We start from the raw sequence: 22,685 nt of genomic DNA, 5'->3' as shown, positions 1-22,685 counted from the left end.
TATTACTTACGAGGATCTACCAAGCTGATCATGATGAATGACGATAGACCATTCGCTTCGACATTTATAGTAAAGCTTTGCCTCTCACTCTCTATGACGTCATTGAACATGTTTGAACATGTTAAGACGTGTTTGAACATGTTTAAACATGTTCGGACACGGGTGGCGAAGTCGCCCCTGAACACACTCGTTCCTCTCTCTTCCTCTTTATGACGTCATTGAACGTGTCTGAACATGTTTGGACGTGTTTGAACATGTTGTGACGTGTGTAGACACGAACCCCGTAATACGAAAAACGTCATGCAGTACGAATTAGATTGGTGGTTAGTGTGTTGCGCCCAGTGTAGAAGGATCCTGGGTTCGAATCCCACTCTGGGTCTTCTTGTCGTCGTCATGTACAAGTCATCCCAGAGTGTTAGCTAGAAATTAGTGTAATGTTTTATTCAACGTCGATGGTATCATTGTCATATGCGACATCGCAAAAAGGCGCGAAAGACGGAAGGCGGGGTGGTCAAAGTACAGACGACACCGCCGCAATGCAAGGAGGAGGAGAGCGGTGTAGCGACTATAAAAGGTGCGCTGGTTCTACGACGATTGATCGAAAGCCCACGAGGGGCATCCATCCACGACACGAGGCGTTTCGTGGAGCAAAATGTAAGTTGACCGTCTCTGCTGTGAGAGTGTATTCTATGTATGACATTGTTTTTCAGGAACCGATAGCCGTTGTCACCGCATGACACTGAACACAGGAACTCATCCCATCCTCTCTCATCATCAATCTCAAGCATTCCTCAACTGAAGGGAAAAGTGAGCATTGTTTCGTGAGAGGAAATCTCGTACTGATTTTGTTTGACCGCAGTGCCGCGCTGTCTCGTATGTCAGTACGACCCCATCGATGCCATGCTCGTGGCCGTAGAAAGAGAGCACGAAGCTAGAATAGAGAATCTCGGTAATAGCCCAGTCGTCCTTTCAGATGACGACGACGACAGAGACAGTAGTCCGCCTTTCGTAATACCTGAAACAGACGACGACGAACCCCTAGATGGACATGACAATGCAGACGAATTGCTCATGTGGGAAGGGGATCAGTCGTATGCAGATTTCATTCCTCTGTCTGGTAGGGTTCGAGATGAATCACCAGATGCAAGCCCAGAATTTCGAAACGAAGCTGAGCCTGTCCAGGGTCGTAGAATCGTTGAATTGAGAGAACACGTCGTAGAGAATCATCCCTCCGTCACGGAGAGACGATTCCTTCCTTTCTTTGTCACAGATGAGGCATTTGACGGAACGGCTACTAGGTACACGCTTCTCTGTTCCCCGCACGACGACAACGTCGACGATTTGCGACTCTATCTACCGAGCATAGCTCCAGTAATCACGCGCGTCCTCGAAGCTTATCCCATGCCTTTCAAATTTTGTCTGTGCTCGAAGGCGCTCATGGTTAAGGACGGAGCCGACGGGTTGAGTTCTCATCTCCTTCACGTGAACCTTCACATGAGAGTGGTTCATAACCGCCAAGAAATCGAAGGCGCGATAAATGCTGCTATCGCAGAATCCTCGCAACGCGTAGAAAACTATGCGAGAGAAGGGTCTGGTTTCACCTCGAACCACGTCCAATGTGTCGACTTAAAACTAACGCGTTTGAAACCGAAGCGGATTGGGTGCACGATCGAGCTTCCCGAAATGTTGAAGAAAAAAACAAAGACTCTCCCCAGTAAACCACCGATGTCCCAAGGACGTCTACATGATGTTACCCTCAGGACGATGAAGACATCCTGAGGACATCCTGAAACGTAATTTTGACATACTTGGGACGTACTCAGAACTGCCAAAATAACATCCGCGCACGTCCCAAGGAAGTCCATAGTACGTCAATGAGGACCTTTTATGGACCTCTAGTGGACCTTTTTCCCGTGCCTTAGCCAGGCTTACTGGCGTTCTCTGAACATTACATCAACACCGCACAGCAGTGCGTATCAGTGGCACAAACAAGCAACATTAGATCAAACACTTTATTTCGTATGAAACTGAGCATCATAGCATCGTATTACCTCACCAGGTATTATATCACAGCGTAACATGACCAGCATTTTTTTCGAATTATTGAGAACTTACATGTCTTTGAAAACATGATGTCCATGAACACACACAGCATCGGTCCACAAGGGGAAAAACTTAAAGGTATATGCCCGCAATGTCCGAAGTGCGACGCTGAAACATATGTTGAAGCACTATGCACATTGTTGAAGCACATGGATAACCACGTAGTAGGAACGTGAATGCCTCGCACATTCACGTACCTTCAAAACGGGTAAAATCTTGAAAATGACGCGGGCGACGCCACTCGGAGATCCATAATTCACATTCATCCGCTACGACGTTTCCACACATCTGTAAAAGAGTCAACAAGGTGCGACACATTGTACTTCCCTGCAAATTCTTCATTAAAATCACTCAGCATTTTTCACATACAGTGGCACAGCCGTAAAGGCTTTTGCTGCCATGGAGCACATGACGAAGTTGCACGGGTGAAGCGTATGCCCAATCTGTTTCGCAGTAAACACAAGTCACTGAAGAGCTCTGAAACGCACTTTAGCGTAACTTACCTGATGGCTTTCAACATTTCTGTGACCTTCCCACGTCGTGAATGTGCTGTCCCAACCGCGTTGTTCACCGCAATGAATACGTCGAAAGTATCTGAAATTCATAGATTAGACATTAGTAACGGGGCCACTGACGATGTTGCATCTTCACCTTGAAAAGTGCTGGTAGGGTCACGAGTACACTTAGCTGAAAGATAAAGCTTAGGGTAATAGGAATCAAAAGGGTAATAATCACACTGCTAGCATAAAGTAATAGAACCCACACGCTAGGAATGATACCAAACAAAAGCTGCACGAATCGTACAAGCATAGAACTAACCTTTAATCTAAGAAATCGCAAGGCTTCTGGACCTATCTTCCAGGGTGCACACATAAAAGCACCCCCAGGCAACACTAGTAGGGCATAAAAACACATTCACAGCAGTCCAGGGCACCAGAGCAACGACGGAACGCGAGACAACGGGAGCCAGAAAAAGGCGTGCGAACGCAACGAAGCTTACAAGCGAAATGGACGCCGCCCGCAGCGCAGAAACGGCAGGAAGGCCACCTGCCCGCCAGGCCGCCAGGCCATGCCCCAGCGCCCAGGCGCTCCTCCTCGGAATGTAGCAAGGGAACGGAAAGTCGCGCGAAGACGGGACCAACGCTATCGGAAAGAGGACGTTTTCCTCTTCAAAAGCACATCTCAATCACCTTCCTACGCCAGCAAGAACCCGATATCGAAAAAAATGCCCCAGGCCCATGTATCAGAGAACCGCCGTTGCCACTGTGTTCTAACTCGAGAACCGAGAGGGATAGAAAGATGCGGCAAGTTTCTACGCGTTTCCCATGTCGAGTGCGTGTGCCCATTAAAAGGAAGCCGGATCCGCCGTGGGCTTCAAGCCTGAAGACAGGGACAAAAATCGGTGAACGGTGGTCGGTGTCAGGAATTTCGAGAATGACGTCTTAACCACTGGAAATCGACGGCTGGTCTCAATTGGAAAGTTGTAGAGCAGGGAACAGAGCACGCGCACACAAAATTTCGACTAAATCGGACATCGGGTAATCGACTTACGACACCGAAAAGTGGGAAGCGTTTGAGGGTGGCTCTAGCCAGCTTCGCAGCTCGTCATGCTCTTAAGCCGATATCGGGAGAACGGAACATCGCGTGCCTGCGGGACAAACGCTGTTGGAAAGAGCACATTGAGACCTTCATAACGAAGGCAAACATGACCATGTGGCAGCAACGGGAAGGCTTTTTTTTGGGGGGGGGGGGCGGGAAAGCCGCTGGTCCCATGTATTGGGAGGAGTGTGAACGCGGAATCCTCTAACTCGAGAACTGCTAAATTTAGAGAGACGCGGTGAATTTTATCACGTGCTCCGAGTCGAGAACAGTGGGTTCTCCAAGTATGAACCCTGTCCGAGGCGAACTTCTTTCCAACAAGGGCACTGAAGTTCGGAAAAACGAATTTTACTAACGCGTCTCCGCCTACGAGTTCGAAACCACTACAGATCAGTTCCTGTGTGATTTGCGCGATCACACAGCTAATCCAGGCCCGTTCGGACCTGAATTTTGGTCTCGATCCAACAGTCCGGGCGGGATTTACAAGACTTTAAAGGTGTCAGAAGCACCGACGGTTGCCTAGAATTTTCAAATATCTGGACAACCGCCAGGATTTCTCACAAGCCGCAAAGTGCACGCGTAGGGGGATGGAAGGGAAATTCGTCACAAGAAACAGCATCCCGATATCGCCGCTGCAGGCCAAGATATTAGACACGGGAACCCATCGCGAAACACCGCGATGTCACTCTGATGGGGTTAAACCATCACTGGATGGCTAAAAGACGCCGCGGTATCAACCGCCACCTCAAGTGGCATGTGCAGTGCTCAGTTGGAATCTCTATGCATATCTGATCTATTCTGACCGATGATGTCACTACGGTGCCGTAGGGGACCTTGGCACATTCTTCTTATTTGTCCATGCTACCAACCTTCCCGAACCGCGCTCTCTCAGATCCTTAGTCAGTTGGAATTTCACCCTTTCTATCTCTATGAAAATTGCTTGGCCCCTGGTGAAATCCAGCCCATCAACACTCTGTGATGAGAGCTTTTTTGGTCTTTTTAGACACGTCAGGACTTCGATCCTTATGGTGAAGGGGCACATTTCATCGCATTTTATGACAGTGGGCTCGGGTATCCACACTAGCGACGAAACTCCTCATTATTAACCTTAGAAATAAAGTTATTGTTTTATTGATACTCTAGGCCAATTCCTTCAATTGGTTTCGCATTCTTTGAACTGGTGCAGTGTGTACAAAACATGTTGGATTACATTAAATCAAGTGGAAATCAGCGTTTAGCATTGATATCCATTAAGCCAATTCATTGAATTGCTTCTTTATTCCGTGGGTACGGTCTTCGCCACACAACATAGTGGAACATGATGTCGCGAAGGTATAGCTTCTCTTCAAAACCCTGATTCTGTCAGTGAGGAACTTGTACCTGACGGCTACATAATGAACGAATTGACTGTCTGATTTGTCTTTGAATCTCGTTGGAATTGTGGCGACAATTCAATGATGTTATGTCTTCTCGTTCCGGCAGGGAAGCACATCTGGAGATGTAGTTGTGTGTGTTCCGTTCTACATGGAGATATTGCAAGAGATATCGAGGTCTTCTCGGCCTTCCCAACTACCTTTATTAGCACTACAGTAAAAGGAAACAGAAGCTAGATACTGTGGTACATCTGCTAAGCTCGGATCATGTCGGGAGTTTCTTTGTAAATTCAGATGAATAATTTTTGTGTGTTGCCACTTCGGTAACACGGATAAAAATTAGTGTCACTGTTTTAGTTTCTTGCTGCACGCTGTTGAACGTTATCATAAGGATACAAAAATATAATGAGCATCGAAAGTATGTTTGTATTCTACTTCTAAATCAACATCCGATCGGGACGCCATTTCGAAGTCCCAGCGATATCATTAAAATACATCCTGGCTAGACAACGCTAGGACGTTTCGAATGACGTCTTATTTACATCATTGGGACATTTTTCGCGGATCAGGACGTCTGGATCTTTTCAGGACGTCCATGGGACATCGGTGGTTTACTGGGTCACAAACGTCAAACTTCCACCGAATCACGAAAACGAGTGTTTCAAGTACAGCGTGCTGGCACTCTTGCATCCGTTGAGAAACAACCCAAACGATTATGTTAGATACCGCAAGTACATGAATCCTTCGAATCCGGAGACGCGCGTAAGGTACTGGCCACCCTGCTTCCCAGTCACTTATGAAGACATTTCCCTGTGGGAGAGAAAAAACAAAATCTCCGTCTACATCTACGTGTTCGACGAGCAGACGAGTTCGATAACAATCGGACGGGTTCCCTGCACGCTCTATAAAGATAAAGTCCACTTGCTCGAGGTTAAGGAGCATTTCTATGGAATCAGAAAATTTAGCACTTTCATGGGACGAAGTGACTACTTTTATTGCGAGAAATGCACGTCCGGTTACGGAACGAGAGAGGCATTGCAGCAACACGAACGTCTGTGTCGAGACGTAAACGAAGTAATTCTCGAAATGCCAAAAGCGGGGGAGAGCGTCTCCTTCACCAAGATACAGTACATGCATCCCTACCCCTATTTTGCGGTGTTGGACACGGAAAGCATACTGGAAAAGGATGCACTCGTTAAGGACGCCTCGAGTGTGCACAGGATGAGCTCGTATAGCATCGTGCTAGTGAGAAGTTGTGATGGGAAAATAATGGGCGTAGATGGCTATTTGGGAACTAACGCGGCAGAAAAATGCTTGCTCGCACTGAAGGGATTTAGCGAACAAATCGATAGACTGAACCGTCTTCCCTTACCGTTGGTCATGAGTATGGAAGACCACTTTCGGCACGCGAGCGCGACACATTGCGAATTTTGCGGATGCGAATTTAACCGACATATGCGGAAGGTATCGCATCACGACCACACCCGTTTCGTAGACCCCGGTTCCTCAAATTTTGTTGCGACGCTGTGTGATACGTGTAACCTTACGTGTCGTAACACCAAAGAACTCGTCGTGTGCGTGCACAACCTGCAATACGATTTGAGCTCCCTTCTCCGCCACATGCACGTTCTAAATATGGGCGAACCGTGGATCTTAGCGTCTACCACAGAAAAAATACGAGGCTTCAATATTGGTGAGCTCCATTTCCGCGATACCACGCAGTTTTTCAACCTGTCCTTGTCGAACCTGGTGGAAACCCTCCTCGCCAGCGGTGGCGAGAGCGCGTTTCATTGTACCCGTCAAATGTTTGGCGACCGCTTCCGACGGCTTCTCAAGAAGGGAATTTACCCGTACACCTTCGTCGACAGTTTCAAAGTGTACAATTTGCCCGCACTACCGCCAAAGGAAGCTTTCAAAAGTGACCTGAACGATGAAGAGATCACGGACGAGGACTATCAGTACGCCCTCGAGATTTTCGAATTGTTCAAATGCAAGGACCTAGGGATTACACGCGTCTCTACGTCACGCTCGACACCTGTCAGCTGTGCGACATCGTGCTGTATTTCAGAAAGATTGCGCTAGAGACGGATGGGCTAGATATCTTACGCACCGTGTCCCTCGCCAGTTACGCGTGGAGTAGCGCTTTGAAGCTCACCAATGTCAAACTCGAGCTCATAAGCGACCAAGAGATGTACGAAACGATCGAGAAGGGAATCAGGGGAGGCATTTGTAACAGCTTCCACAGATACTGTCGGGCTAATCACGAGGGGTGCGACGATTACGATCCCCAGCAAGAAAAGACTTTTATCCAGTACCTCGACGTGAACAGTTTGTACCCCTACGCGATGACTTTTCATCTCCCAACAGGGGGCTTTGAGTGGGTCGATCCTTCGAGGTGGAGCGAGATCGATTTTCTCAACATTCCTCACGATTCGGAAGTGGGTTACGTCTACGTAGTAGACTTGTCGTATCCCGAAGAACTGCACGCGCTCACCAGGGATTTTCACCGGGCACCCGAACACAGGTGCGTGGACGAGAACGAACTCTCCCCCTACCAACACCACCTGAAAGATGCGTTGTCGCTGAACGCCCCTCCCACCAAGAAACTCTTGCTGACGTGCTACGACAAAGAACGTTACGTCGTTCATTATGCATTGCTCGCTCTGTACGTGAGGTTGGGCATGAAAATAAAACGTGTTCACAGCATCCTCTCGTTCCGCCAAGACAACTTTTTGCGAACCTTCGTGCAGAGGAACGTCGCGTTGAGGAATGCCGCGTCCACGAAATTCGAGCGACTTCTGTACAAAACCATGTCGAATAGTACGTTCGGTAAGACGATACAAAATGTGAGACGGATGAAAAGGTACGCTATAGCCTACGACAAAGAAACCGCGCTCAGAGAAGCTAGCTCCGTCGACTGTCAGCATTTTCTCATTCTGAGTGACAAGTACATCTTGTACGAGATGAAACAGCGCCGCATCAAATGCACGCACCCCCTTTACGTGGGCTTCGCCATTCTAGAAATATCCAAAGTCCGAATGTACAGCTTCATCTACGAGTCGCTCTTTTCTCGCTTGACATGTCCAGTGCAATTGATCTATAGCGACACGGACAGCATAATTTTTTCTCTCACGTGTGAAAGCCTGGAAGAGCAGCTGATGAAGATTGAGGGTGGGTTAGATCTGTCTTCCTATCCGCCAGACCACTCGCTTTTCAACGACGAGCACGCGAACCAGATGGGGTTCTTCAAAGACGAGACGGGGGGTGGAGTTATTCAGGAAGTCGTAGCCATCCGAGCGAAAATGTACAGCATCCTCTTGGCTGGGACACACAAACAGATCGCGAGAGCGAAAGGAGTTAAGAAGGACGTGGTGAGGAAACATTTATTGCACGAAGTGTACCGAGATTCTCTGTTCAATGAAAAGACGGTCTCTCAGAAGCAGTGCACCATCCAGAGTATAAAGCAAACGATGTACACCATTTCGAGACTCAAGAAGAGCTTGGTCCCCTACGACGACAAGCGCTATCTCGTGGATGCCGTACACTCCTTCCCTTATGGGAGCTGCGAATACGGTAAGCTTTGTTATGTTTTGACGCGTATCGCATTCCGATAGTACTCCCTCTTTGTGCAGCAACGGAAAACCCGGAAGAGAGCCCGAGAGCGTCGTCGTCAGGCATCGAGTAACCGCGGAACAAAGAGCTGCGTGCGCATGTAATCGAGAATAAAAGTTCTAGTCGAGACATGCTTCTCTCTCTCTCTCTCTCGCAGACAGGAGAAGTACGGGTCATCGTGGCAGTGTGGTAGCGGAACGGGTGTACGAAAAGAATGACCATTCCGTCATCGTGCTGGTGCAGTGACCCGCGCAATGACGACGCTGCGATGAAGATACCCCATATCCTTTCTGTTGAGGCAAGTCAGGGAGGGTGCAGGCATCTATCGACCAAGTCCTTTGTATGTATTCAATAAACATGTTTCAGTGAAAGAAAACACGCTCGTCAAAGTTATTCGGACTGTTTAATGCGTTGCATGTCGATAACTAAGCGGTATTTCAATAAATCAATGACAAAATTGACGATGTAGACGGCTTGCAAATGTCGCTGCTTCCGCAGGGCGTGCTTAATATGAGCGATGGCACGAGCGAGAAGGTCCACGATGTCTGCAGCGATGTAGTTGAATTCTGCGTTGGACAAGCTCACAAATTCGCTCATTAGTCCCAGGGGTCCATCTGGAACCGTTATGCAGACGTTCTTGTAACGGGCGTAGATCCGACGCACGATCTCCTGCAGCGGCCCCGGCGAGATCTGTCCTATATTGTCAAAGCCTACCATGTCTATCACGTAGCGAAAAGCAGTGATGACGAGCTCGTTGCGGGGACTTTCGCTGTTGAAACATTCCTTCTCCACTTCTTCCCAAGAAGCGTGGGTGCGGGAACAATTTTGTAAAGAGTGGTAGCTGAACATCTTCACGTAGTGATGACGCGAGCGCGGTGCGCGCTGCCTTTATACAGATAAACGCGCGCGCAGCAGAGAGCCGAAACCTCTTTCTCCACTTCTTCCCAAGAAGCGTGGGTACGGGAACAATTTTGTAAAGAGTGGTAGCTGAACATCTTCACGTAGTGATGACGCGAGCGCTGTGCGCGCTGCCTTTATACAGATAAACGCGTGCGCAGCAGAGAGCCGAAACCGAAACCACCCGCGGGCGGGGCAGAGGGCGCTAGGAGCGCGCGCGCGCGCAGCGGAGAGCCGAAACCGAAAACACCCGCGGCGGGCGCAGAGGGCGCTAGGAGCACGCGCGCGCGCATGCGCGGACGGGTGGAGCAGAGGGCGCGCGCGCATTTATAGCTGCCGCTGCGCGTCGCCTCACTCAGTTTCTCTCGGGCTGTCGCAGAAGACGGACGTGCGCTCCGCGCGCTCGCTCAGTTTCTGGCTGGCTCTCGTACAGAGACGTGTGTTCTCCGCGCTCGCTCAATTTCTGCCTGGAAGTTGCCGCGGGGGAAAAGGTGAGTGATTTGATGCGCTCCTTTTCTCGTATGTTTGCCGTGTTTAGCGGTGACCGCGCTCGTGCTAAGCCTTTTCTCGCATGTTTAGCGATGTGTGGTTCCCGCCTTGTGTTAGCTGCATAGTGTTGAGGTTAGGCCTAAGCGATCGTCCCCCCGTAAGCCTTTTCTCGCATGTTTAGACTTGTTTTGCGGTGTCCAAGCCTGTTGACGCATGTTTAGCGATGTGTGGTTCCCGCCTTGTGTTAGCTGCGTAGTGTTGTGGTTAGGCCTAAGCGATCGTCCCCCCGTAAGCCTTTTTCCCCGATGTGTAGTGTTTTCTGTTTAGCAGTAGCGGTTAGACCTTTTCTCTCGCATGCCTAGACTTGTTTAGCAGTGCTGCCATTTTTACCTGCCGCTAGTATCTTGTTCTCTGTCTTTCTCCTCTAGAGCTATGATGGTGGCGCCATCTGGTGTGATGCCTTGCAACTAAATGGCCACCTGTCGTCGATCTCTGCAACTGCTGGGTGCAAACTACCAACATGGCGGGCGCTGGTCACTCGGGTGTTGCGGAGCGGCTTCTTCGCCGCGGCATCGTTGATTTTCGAATAAATTGTTTCTCTCCACTCTATTTCTATCTTTTTATTTTATTTTCTGCATATTTTTTATTTTTTATGGACTCTCGTAGTGCACAACGCTCAGGGTGGTCTGGACACCAGATAGACGTTCCCCAATTAGTGTGGTGGCTCCCTGGAGGGTGCTGATTAATGTGGGCGGTCCCAATTAGCTCTAATTGCTAATTAATGGCGTCCAGAAGCCTTGTAGCGTTGTGCACTATGAGAGTCCTGCCCATACTACTGGCCATATCCTGCATCGGACTTCCACACGCCTAACTTTTATAGTGTTATGGTTTCAAGAAATTGACGTAGTACTTTACAAGGTGTCACAAATCTGCAACGCATTAAAGCATCGCTTCGCTGGCTGCGTTTGTTCTGACGCACGACGGAAAACGAACGGTGCAGTCCTGTTTACATCCGCGTCCTGTGTGTGTGTGTGTGTGTGTGTGTGTGTGTGTGTTAGCGCTGTTTTCGTTGTGTTACCCAGGGTGCCCCTGGCTGTGAGTTGTGTGGAAGTTGCCAGCGTCGTGACCTCCTGTCGTTCTATCAGTGCGGTGCTATGGTTAATTGTGACCTCCTTTATCTGCGTATCTCTGCATATAACATTCCTGTACAAATCATCAAGCACTGAATTGATTTATTCTGTTCAGCTAACAAAGACTGGCTGTGCTGTGACTGTCATTTGCTGGAACTTAATATAATGGGAATGTACACACTTGGCCTACAGTCATGTATTGAGCGCACTTTACATCACAAATGCCATATCTGCAAAAATAAAAGGGCACACTTTAGTGTCGTTACAATAGATCCGAGCCATTCAGAATTTGTTGTTTAGTGAGACCACATACACAAAATACAAACAATCTTCTCTTTGCTGTTAAAATGGATAAAATATATCGTACAGAAGGTCTTAGTTGTCTCAATAATGGTGTTTCATGGGTGGAGCAAACATAGAATGGACAAAGGCAAACACATACAACAACAGCTGCAACATCAGCTACAAGCCAATCCGTGCTGCTATTTGCATTGTGCTTGCTTGTTCAGAGTCATATATTATTGCGGAAACACTTTTACATACCTGGTCTGGGACTTGTGTATTTTTCTGCGCTCATTTTTTATGAGCTCCTCTCTTGACTTCATACTGGCATTGTAAACAACCTCACTTCCATTATCATTGCGCCATTACATGCCAAACAATCACCACCACCAATTCCTAAAAACTCCCCACAGCTTATGCCATGCTATAATATGCCAGCTGAGACTTTCAATTTAGGCTTTTTGTTCAGGAAGAATTTCTATGGTGATGCAGTTGCAGTTACCACTTCACTTTGACACAGATAGCTGAACTTTGACAGTAAAATCACACGAGAGGCCCGTGTGACCTCTGCTTCTCCTTTGGCAAGGCTGCTCTGAGAACTGCCACTATCCAATTGTGCAAATTAAGGTATTGCACGATTACATGAGCAGCTCTATACAGCGGTGTTGAGAATTTTCTTTTTTAGCTTTTAAGTCATGCTATAGTTCTCTGACTGTTCCCAGTTTTCTACACTGTCCTGTACTTTAGACAACCTGAAATACAGATGGTAAAGCTCTGAAAAATTTGTGCATGTGCATTTGTGCACTGCGTAGTTACGCAATTATAAACCGCACAACTGTGTGCTGAGACATTGTGCTGTTTCTTGAGAAACATCACCGTGGAATATCAAAGCAAACAGCAGCACTGATCATTGTCTGCTAGCTTTCTGTATTGATATGTATTGGACAGTAAGTGGAAGGCTGCAATGGACAAATGAATGCAATGCAAATAAGCTCATATAAAGAAAAGAATGAAACTTGAAATCAGATGCATCTTATCTACAATGTGCTGCTATTACTTTTTAGGAAATACAGGATTGTATATCTTTCTTCCACATTTTCTGTTACCTTTTGAGACATTTTGGCAGTTGTAACTTTGCAAAAGCCGACATATTTATTCAGCTATATCAGCACAAAGCTATACAACCAGAGAGTATACATAGTTTTGTGAACGCGGTGTACTGCATCATCAAGGACAAAGTCTGGGAGCAGAAATGTGGGACATTGCTTAATATGCAGAAAAATAACATAGATGTTCTTGCATGGCTGACCACCTATCTTCAATAGCCAGTGATGAACGCGATGTCGCGAATGCGATGTCTTCCGCTGGTGTATTCTGGAAATTAATAGGTGACGTATGGTGAGGGGAGGATGGTTGCAAGTTAACAGCACCCAACAGCAACAACAGTTTCACAGATTTTGGGCAAACACATCTATGTTGGCACACATGAAGGGCATACAGTTATTTCAATACACTTTATTGAACTTTATGTACCCATATGGGTGCATTACAAAAAAAAGTGGGAGGGGGCAGGGTTACCAAAAAAGAAACAGAGGTAGAGTAAGTGCGAAACTCTTCTTTAGAAGAAAGGAAAAATTCCGCACACACAACCACAATATTCCTGAAGCAATGGTTTCTACTCTTACAATGACACGTTTTCATGCATTTAAGCAGGGTTAGTCACGTTCCAGCCACGTATCTGTATGACAATTAGTTTTCTTCACGTATTGCATTAAAGAACTGCTTTCCTGAAACAAACTAAATAAGAAGGTGTATCATATGTCACAGGCATTTTGTGCCGGTTATGCAGTAAAACTAGTACGCTTGAGGCGCCACATATCCTCCTGGTGATGATGTGAAGGAAGGAAGCTTCAATCTTTCCAAACGTAAATGAGTGCAGTGGCGTCTTGCATTGTAACAGCATCTAGGCACTCCTTCCTGTGGGCTTTCGAGTGACAGATTCATGCACATTAGAATCATTTGTAATGATGCTGATAACAACACTCTTAGTCACGAGAATTTTGTGACGGTAGTATGCCCATATTGCGTTCATCCTTCATTCACTGGTGTGCATTTAGGGGTGGAGTGTGAGTCAAGGCAGAGGTGAGGTAGTACGAAATGGGAGTACCTGTTCCAATCAGGTAATATACAGGACATGTCAAAAAGGAAGAACCGTGGGCACTTAGCACGTACCTGTACAGGTGTAAGGAGAACGAAGTTGCAACATAATTGAAAGTACAGTGAAGTGAAGTGTATATTAGAAGTGGCCATTGGTTTGGTTCATGCAGTATTACTACACTGCTATTCAGAACACATTGAAGACAGATACAACAGAACGAAATTACAGGCATTTGGGCATTCATGATAAATAGAGGCATGGTTGCAATGTGTATGTGAACGCAGATGTATAGAATAAATCTTGTGATCTGATTACACAGGGACGTGTTTTTCTATTCTTAAGATTTGCCTTGCAGCATATGAGACTGCACAACAAGTGCACAGATCACACCAGTGTAAAGCTGGAGTGTCGTTGACATCCGTGTCGCCACCATGTCATGACATCAATGTCATGACAGCTGTCAACAATGCATAGCATGTGAGATTTGCCAGGAAATCTTGCAAAAAATGAGCATGCCTATGTTCTCAGATCACGTGATCTGTCATACATCTGCAGACACATCATAATGATACCCATGATTTAGCACAGACGATACAAATGTCAACCTGCCACGTGGTGACTGTCCTCAGCATAGCTGCGTTTCAGACAGATCGATATACTTGTGCGCCGCAGTACAAGGTGGAAAAACAGCATTACCAATAACAACAGGTCCCTGTGATCTACATATATTTCAAGGTACTGGTAATTTTGTTACTGGTTCTCTTTGCACCGGCTCAGACACACCCTACATGTCCTTCCATCACAGTTCCCTTTTTTCATGATCTCTATTTGTTTGTTATGTGTAACAGACAGTATTTCCAGTATTCAATCACTCTTCATGTCCAACGTACAGCAGTAATTTCAACTGTTCCGTGTTGGTACTTCCTGTGATAGTAAGAGTGTCAGCTAGTGCTTCTGCTTTTCATGCTAAACTGCCCAATACAACTCCGCTCTGTTGCACTATCAATGCATTGGAGTTGTGTCTCCACGCACAATGTAGTAAATATTTCTTTTTTCCATAGCATGTGGCATGGAACAAACATCTGTACTCCACAACTAATAGTTGATATCCTTAATAATATCCTTGTGGAAATGCGTAACAAGTTTTATTGATTTAATGCAAAGAAACAACTCAAAAGCATGAGGTACAGGCACTGCTGTGGCATAACAGATAATTTGGAAGAAAATAAACAAAGTGTTGGGCATACACAGTGCTGCTCACACAATGAAGGGGAACACTGTGTGAATCAGGGTCATGGGCTTGTATTGGGAGGAATCGCATCCCAGAAATATGTTGCTTTGATAAAGTCTGCAGCCAGGTTTCTTGTGTTTTGTGTCTTGCGGTGGCAGTCTACAAAGCCACATCTACTGTTAGCAGATGATAAATGTGAGCATAAAAGCAAGCAGCTGTCACCTCGAATATTTTCTAATATTACGGTACATCATCACTGCAGAAATGTTGGTTGTTGGCATATTTGCCCTCCCCTTCTGGTGTGGTGTGCTGGAAGCGGTAGAGCACACATTTTAGCTATACATGTACTTACATGTGCGTCCTTATAAAATTTTGAGACCTTCACTTCTCTGTGGATTTTCTCCTGAACCGGCAAGGTGAAAACTGCTCACAAGTTTGCACGCAGCATCTGCACACCCCTGACAGTGGTATCGACATCATGACTACATGGGCTGCTTGACACTCTAGTGTTGTGTTTATATGACCCCGTGAAGGCTCTCATTTGTTCATACAAATTCGTTGACACAAAACACTGCTCGCAATATTGCCTTGTATGCCTCTGCGGGATATTTCTACCTGTACTTTTATCAAATAACCAAGTCTGATATCCTAAAGACACGGTTTTTTGTTAAAATTTCTCCCAGTCGACATATACAGCAGCACCCTGCATTGAAGCCGATAAGCATAGCCAGATCTCACCAGCACAAAATTGTGCCAAGAAACATGCTCATAGCGATTTCCAATAAAACAACTTTAGTGCTTTCATAATGACAGAACACAATAGTGCTTTCCTATGGGGCTTGCATCTTTCTGGGCAAGTAAATAAAGCTTCCAAGGGGATCTAGAGCTTCCTCCATATGTTGCCATTTCCAGAGTCAGATCTGAAATATTGTACCTTGTTAATGCACTGGGACATCCAACGTATAACTCCAGGTACCCTCTCAATGCTACTATATTGGAATGTCACACGCACATTTCAAAGGTGAGCAACGTGTTTGATATTTGTGCCTTAACATGTTGGGTAACATGTACCATACTCCGCTGTATAGCTGTAAGGCACATGGAGGTATAACTGCTCCATGGAACCCCCCCCCCCCCCTCCCTCTTGAGACCTCCGTTTAGTTTAGAAGACAAACATGATGGATGCATTTCTAACAGCAAACACTTAATAGTAATCTAGGAACACAAAGCTCGTTCACAAGTACCGGCGATCACTGTAGTGTGCAGCTAGTACCAAGCACAATCATAATCTAACGTCCTTTACTGCAAACATCGCTCAACACAACCATTAAAAACAGAGCGTAAACGTTTCGCCGCCTATCCCATCAGTACAACAGAGGCCACGGTTAGGGAGCCACGGTTTGTATTACAGGCTGAAGCATCACGCCTGATAAAGCAGGACTCTAAGAACTTTCTAGGGCCCCATCGCTAGTCATGTGCAAAGGTTACTGCACCATCAAAATTAAAGATATGTCCCTTAGGCCAGCAATGGTAGACTAATTCGGTCCTGGTTAGTTAAGCTAAGCATTAGTAGCCCTGGCAACGTCCCTTGTGTGTCCCCCAATTCCACTACGTTAGTTTTGCCTGAATACCCTTTTCTAAACCATGCTAGAATTTAAAAAAAAGAAATTGATAGACTCAACATGGTTGACAACATGCTAGTATATGATGTGCTCCATTAGTTTACAGGGAACCCTAAAAGGTGGAGCTGGTTGGTAGATAGAAGGAGCATAGTTGTCACCTTTTCTGAAGACAGGAATTAGCTTGAGACCTATGTCCTCGACTCACACACATACAAAGCACCTTTCACACAGATTAACGCATGTTCGTTCCTGCTCTTTCACCTTCAAATGTTCATCGTTGTTGAGTGGTCTGTCATTCTTGTAATGCAGATTGGAATTGAAATGCAGGTGCATAAGGGATGCTTTGAAAGAAAAGTGTTTGGTTTGATTCCTCTTAATGTTTCCGAAAACAAAAACTTCACAGTGACTATTCTTCTGGAATGAGCTATTCCAGAATGAAAGCAAAAAATATATCTCGCTATATCATTGTATCCAACTGAGACCTGGCACTTTAATTGAATGGCAGTTGAAGATGATGATGATGATTCAATTTAATGGCGCATAAGCAACTCGGGCTATAGTGCGCCAAAACCATGGTAAAACTGACTAGTTAAAAATCAGACTATTATACTAAAATATTATAAATAACAAAGATGGTTAAGAGCATCAACTGTTTACTATATACCTAAAAACGAAGACTTTCGTGCAGTAGGCTGCACTTCTTCAGGTTTGAGGACCTGTTACAAGTGGTGAAGCATATATAAAAAACCAAGTCACATGGTACAAGAGAAAAGGGTAAGGGTGAAGGGAACTACAAACGCAATACAAATATCAACAAAAATGAAAAACAAAACGCAATCAATAGGACAAGGTCAGACAGACATACAGGCGAGTCGGAGTTGTACGTGGAGGAAACCAATGAACATCACATGAATAGGCACAGCAGCCAGTTGGCACAAAGAGCTTTAGAATGCGTACGGGGAATTAGGGCTCAAGGGCTAAGGATTGAGGACGCACAGCACCTTGATGGCTAAGAGCTTCCAGACTCTGGGAAAGTAACGCGGAGTTGGTGTCTTACTGATTGTGTATCATCGTGTATGATGTGAAAAATGGCAGACAAGTGATAATACAATAAATAGACTCATAGTATAAAGGACTGTAATGGGCCGCCGTACACGTTGATGCCGTGCGGCTGTAACGTTGCAAATTTCGAAATGAAAAAGCATTGTCGATCAGTTCGTCAGGATATCTGCGCTCCTTGAAGTCATTGCACACGTCGTTTGCATGCTTCAAAAAATCTTGTATATTGGAACATATGCGTTTTAAACGTGTGAGTTGTCCAAATGGAATGTTTCGCTTTTGTATATTAGGGTGATGGCTGTTGAAATGAAGGTACTGCCGTTTGTCATTCGGCTTCTTCTAGAGATATGTGACGAGTTTACCCGACTCGAGAGAAACAGTGACGTCTAGAAAGCTGACTGAAGTTCGAGAGTAGTTGCACGTGAATTTGATGGAATTATGTCGTGAGTTAAAATGATCAAAAAATGAGAGGAGAGAGGTTTCGTCAGCTGTCCAGATGGCAAAAATATCATCAATGTATCGCAGGAATACTAATGGTGTCACTGGAAAAGACTCGAAGGCTCTTTGTTCAATCCTTAGCCCTTGAGCCCTAATTCCCCGTACGCATTCTAAAGCTCTTTGTGCCAACTGGCTGCTGTGCCTATTCATGTGATGTTCATTGGTTTCCTCCATGTACAACTCCGACTCGCCTGTATGTCTGTCTGACCTTGTCCAGCCACTTCCTATTGATTGCGTTTTGTTTTTCATTTTTGTTGATATTTGTATTGCGTTTGTAGTTCTCTTCACCCTTACCCTTTTCTCTTGTACCATGTGACTTGGTTTTTGATATATGCTTCACCACTTGTAACAGGTCCTCAAACCTGAAGAAGTGCAGCCTACTGCACGAAAGTCTTGTTTTTTATGTATATAGTAAACAGTTGATGCTCTTAACCGTCTTTGTTATTTTTGATTCTGCATCGCCGGAAACTTGTACATTGTTTTTTTCTTCACGTTCTAAAATATTATACTTGGTTGGTTGGTAAATTGAGATATAGACAAAAACATATGATAAAAATAAGCAGTTGAAGAAAAGGCAGAAACAATTGTTGGCATTGTGTGACTGATGTCGAGTTTGCCACACCAGGTGTTGTATAATAACGTATGCTAATATGCTGTAGCATATAAAGTACAATGATGCACACACTCAATACGTGGTGGATATGTGAAACCAATATACACATACTTACATTTCAAACTTTCTTGAAAAAGGCAGTCCAAGTCTGTCTGATTTGTCAGACTCGATACAAAGCCAGTAAGCACTGCAGTGTGGAATGACTGTCATCTCAATGCTTCAGAGCGCCATAGCCTAGTAAGAAGCCATCAGAAGGATCACATAAGGATAACTGGGTTGAAAAAGCGGAGGGCTCTGTGGTATGCGTAAGAAAGCATACGCGTTACACAACAGCTACGAGAATGATCGGCTGCACTTGCATGGTTTTCAGTGCGTAGACTTGGAACTGAAAAATAAATGTGCTAACCTTGTTGAAACTACTTTTCCGTCAGGACCACACGAGAGCACACTTGGTTTCTTTAGATGAAGGTTTAGGTGACGGTATCATGAGGTCCCGATGCTCCTTTGAGATGCAGCAGACAGAATTTCGCTGAGGCGAGTGACTGCCGTTGCGGTTCGTTGCTTCGCAGCAGATCAAGAACAGTACACCGCAATGATAGGTGAAATGTTCAGATTATGGCGAACAACTCCAACACCAACCCAATGACCCGAAAAAGCAGGATGAGCCGGGAGCCACACAAATTCGCAGTTCGCAAGCTCGTCGTCATACGGCATCCATTACAGCTGACCGGATACGGATGCATATGGAACGCCGTGCACAGATTGAAAAGAAAATCGTAGAACCTATTGCAGGTGATAAATGTAGGGTATATTTTTCCTTTTGAGGCTCTGTATCAAAAACATTAATATATAACTTCCATTTCATGAAGGAAACTGACAGGTATTGCGTGACCACGTGACGCGTTTGAGCCAATTATGGGTGTTCGCAGTGGCCCTCGTGTTGACGTCATCTTGATGGTGGGCCGGGGTGGATATTCTATATAAACGTATGTTATCTCGGTTTGACGCTAGGCGTGCTGTGCTCGGATGAAGCCGAATGTTTAAAATTCGAGTTTAGAGAAACCGTGGGGTTTTAATGCATGAACTTTCGCATGGAGAGTCCTTGTTGGGCGCTTATCGACTGCAAGTACGAAAGAGCTCCCACAGTTTCTGGTCAGAGTCCCTTTAAAGTCATCCATCGATCTTCCCCCTCTTGCACTCCGTAGAAGATACTTTTGTTTGTGTCTCTTTCACAAGTTTTACTTCAATCAAGCCATCCGACCCTCTTTCATTGCACCAGCACACTACGTCTCCGCCCGGACTGATCACACATGTAAAGTTGAGCATATCCATTGTCGTTCATCCCAGTTTCTCCATTCCTTCTTTCCACATGCTATTGACATTTGAATGACCTTTCCCAATCCATCGCCACCATCTCCTATGTTTCTGCATTTGGTGGACAGTTGTGTTCCTTTTTTGAATTATAGAGTGTGTCTCATTTACTTGTATTATTTTGTTTGTGTGTTACTGAACACATGTATATATAATTGGGTGTTTACGTCGCGAGACAACTGAGATCATGAGCGACGCCACAGCGGTCGGTCTGTGGATTGCTTTTGCCCACCTGAGGGTTCTTTAACGTGCGATGAAAGCTCATCACACGGCACCCCGTATTTAACGTCCCTCGCGGAAGACGGCGTGTCTAAGCAACTTGTACCCTGCCACCAAGTTGCTGGCGTCCTCGGCCGGGTTCGAACCCGCGATCTCGGGATCAGAAGGCGAACACGCTACCGACTGAGCCACCGAGGCCGGTACTGAACACATGTAACCTCGCGTGCTAGTTCATATTAATATATTCATTATGTGATGTACAGTTGTATTATTCTTTCACGCCCCCCTCATGTAACGCCCCTCGCGGGCATTTGAGGTATTCGCATAAATAAATAAATAAATGTGAGGATAACAATATGAAACCCGAGGCACGGAGGAAAAGGCATGACTTTACGATCTCTGTGTCAATTGTTTCATGTTGTAATTGCGTACCAGCTCGCCTGTACCTGAGAATAAGTTTGATGCACTGTACACGCACCTTAGACGTGCAGTGTGTGATTTGTTGTGATAGTAATGCCACTGACAATTGAAAAATAATGTTCCATGTGATTGTTTCGGTACAATGTTGAACTAAGCATACCAAGGGGTAGGGCATCTGCATGACAGGTTTACCTGAAAGTAAGAATGTAAATGTTAGCTGAAATCATTGAATAATTAACATTATCAATATACTGCTGCAGATCATACCAACAATAGCACACAAGATGCTCCGATATGTTCCACAGGAATGTCTCAGTACTCACAATATTAGTGCAGCAGCTATAGAAAGGTATAAAACAAGTTTTTGTATACATGATACCACTTGAATGCAACACAAGCTTCTGTTGCATTGCCAAAACACAACAGCGGACAGATTTACATTACTTAAACCTGAGAAAAAGAATGTACTGTTGTACACATGATGCTGTTTAAATGTAATCTTGAAACGTCACGAAAAACATAATTTATGACCGAAACACATCAACTGGAAGATTTTTAATTTACCTTACTCAAAAGTGAGAAAAGGTATGTGCTGTTGCACACATGAAACTGCTTGAATGTAATCATTGAGGGGTATGGAAGAACACCTTATTTGTGACCAAAATACAACAGCTGAGCCAACATTTAAATTTATACCTTACCCAAAATACACAAGATGTGCTGCCGTGCATATGATACGATGATACTCCTTAAACGTTTTTTTTATTGCGTGTTAGCGCCGCTAAGCAACTGTGGCAATGAGCGGCGTACAGACGTGGACAGATGGAGTGAGGGCGGCAGGCAGGAGTGGGGGACAGGGGGGTTAGTATGCACCCTGGGTCGACTTCAAGGGGAACTGTGCCGACACTCGTCTGGAAAGTCTTCGGAAAACCCAGGGAAAACCTCAGACAGCAGAGCCGGCGGTAGGACTCGAACCCACCACCTCCCAGTCTTCAGCAGGACCTTGGCTACCACCAACGAGAAGACGCCTTAGCCCACTCGGCCATGCCGCTGGTATTGCTTAAAGGGACTATGAAATTTCCCGAACCCCCCCATTTTTTCTTCCTGGAAAATGTTCTTCCCGCCGAGAAACTAATATGCCAGAATTTTTTCCGGGCGAAATCGCTCCACTTTGTGAGAAGCGTGCGCCTGAAGTGTCTCTTCCGCATTCCTCCTCTCCCGCGCGCATTCTCCTGTATATTAAGCAACTGAACGGACTCTTTTCCGAGCCGGGTTACGCCACCGGTGTTGGGCAATGGCAAGTAATGCTCGCCACTGGCAAAGGGATGAAACTCGCGAGTTCACTTGAGGACTAAAGTGACGCGCTGCGAGCTTTCGCGTCATGAAACGTCATGAAACGTCAGAATTTTTACGTCGAAGCGCGAGTTCTCAACCGTCACGAGCCCATTGGCTCCTCAGGCCGCTCCCCCGGTATACGAGCGTTCATTGGTTGGTTTGAAATTATGAACTTTCGTTGGTGCGCTCAAGCCGGTGACACCGTGTCGGCGGTGCCGGAGCAACCCGCAACTCGCCTCAAGGTAGCAAAGTTTCGAAATGTGTTGGGTGCAGCAGGGACGCAAGCAAAGCATCTATGCCGGCACCGCTTTGGATGGTTTTTAGTGTCCTTCCCTAACATGTTGCCGATACCGACTCCGAAAAAATCGGTGCCTCATGGATACTTCTGCAAGCCAATTGAGTCTTAGATAAGTGGAAGGCAGGCCTTCTTCGCTTGCTTGGTGCGACAACGATTCAAGAAGAACGAATACTGTGTTTTTCTGCTACCCACTCGATCACAGGTAAGTCAGTTCCTATTCCATTAAATCCGTAAGATACCGTTAGCATTAACGACAACCGTGCCTACAAAAACTCAACTGCAGCGTATTCTGTAAGAGTATGCTGTACATCGTATTTATTTCTGAGAACTGTTTGTTGTTTAACAAATTGATTGTTCAACCTGGTTGCCAATACTA

At 45.8% G+C, this 22,685-nt stretch overlaps 1 long non-coding RNA gene across 1 annotated transcript; it reads right to left on the bottom strand.

Moving 5' to 3' along the window:
* Window positions 1–2,614: 2,614 nt before the first annotated feature.
* LOC135392912 (uncharacterized) lies at window positions 2,615–3,091 on the bottom strand. Its single transcript, XR_010422300.1, has 3 exons — window positions 2,923–3,091; window positions 2,755–2,790; window positions 2,615–2,697 (listed from the first exon to the last, which is right to left on the bottom strand). It is a non-coding gene; the product is annotated as an uncharacterized LOC135392912 (long non-coding RNA).
* Between the last annotated feature and the right edge of the window lie 19,594 nt (window positions 3,092–22,685).

The sequence above is a fragment of the Ornithodoros turicata genome, chromosome 4 (genome assembly GCF_037126465.1).
Source record: "Ornithodoros turicata isolate Travis chromosome 4, ASM3712646v1, whole genome shotgun sequence".
Lineage (NCBI taxonomy): Eukaryota > Metazoa > Arthropoda > Arachnida > Ixodida > Argasidae > Ornithodoros > Ornithodoros turicata.
Note: the sequence above shows the minus strand (reverse complement) of the source record. Positions and strands in the feature narration are given on the sequence as shown.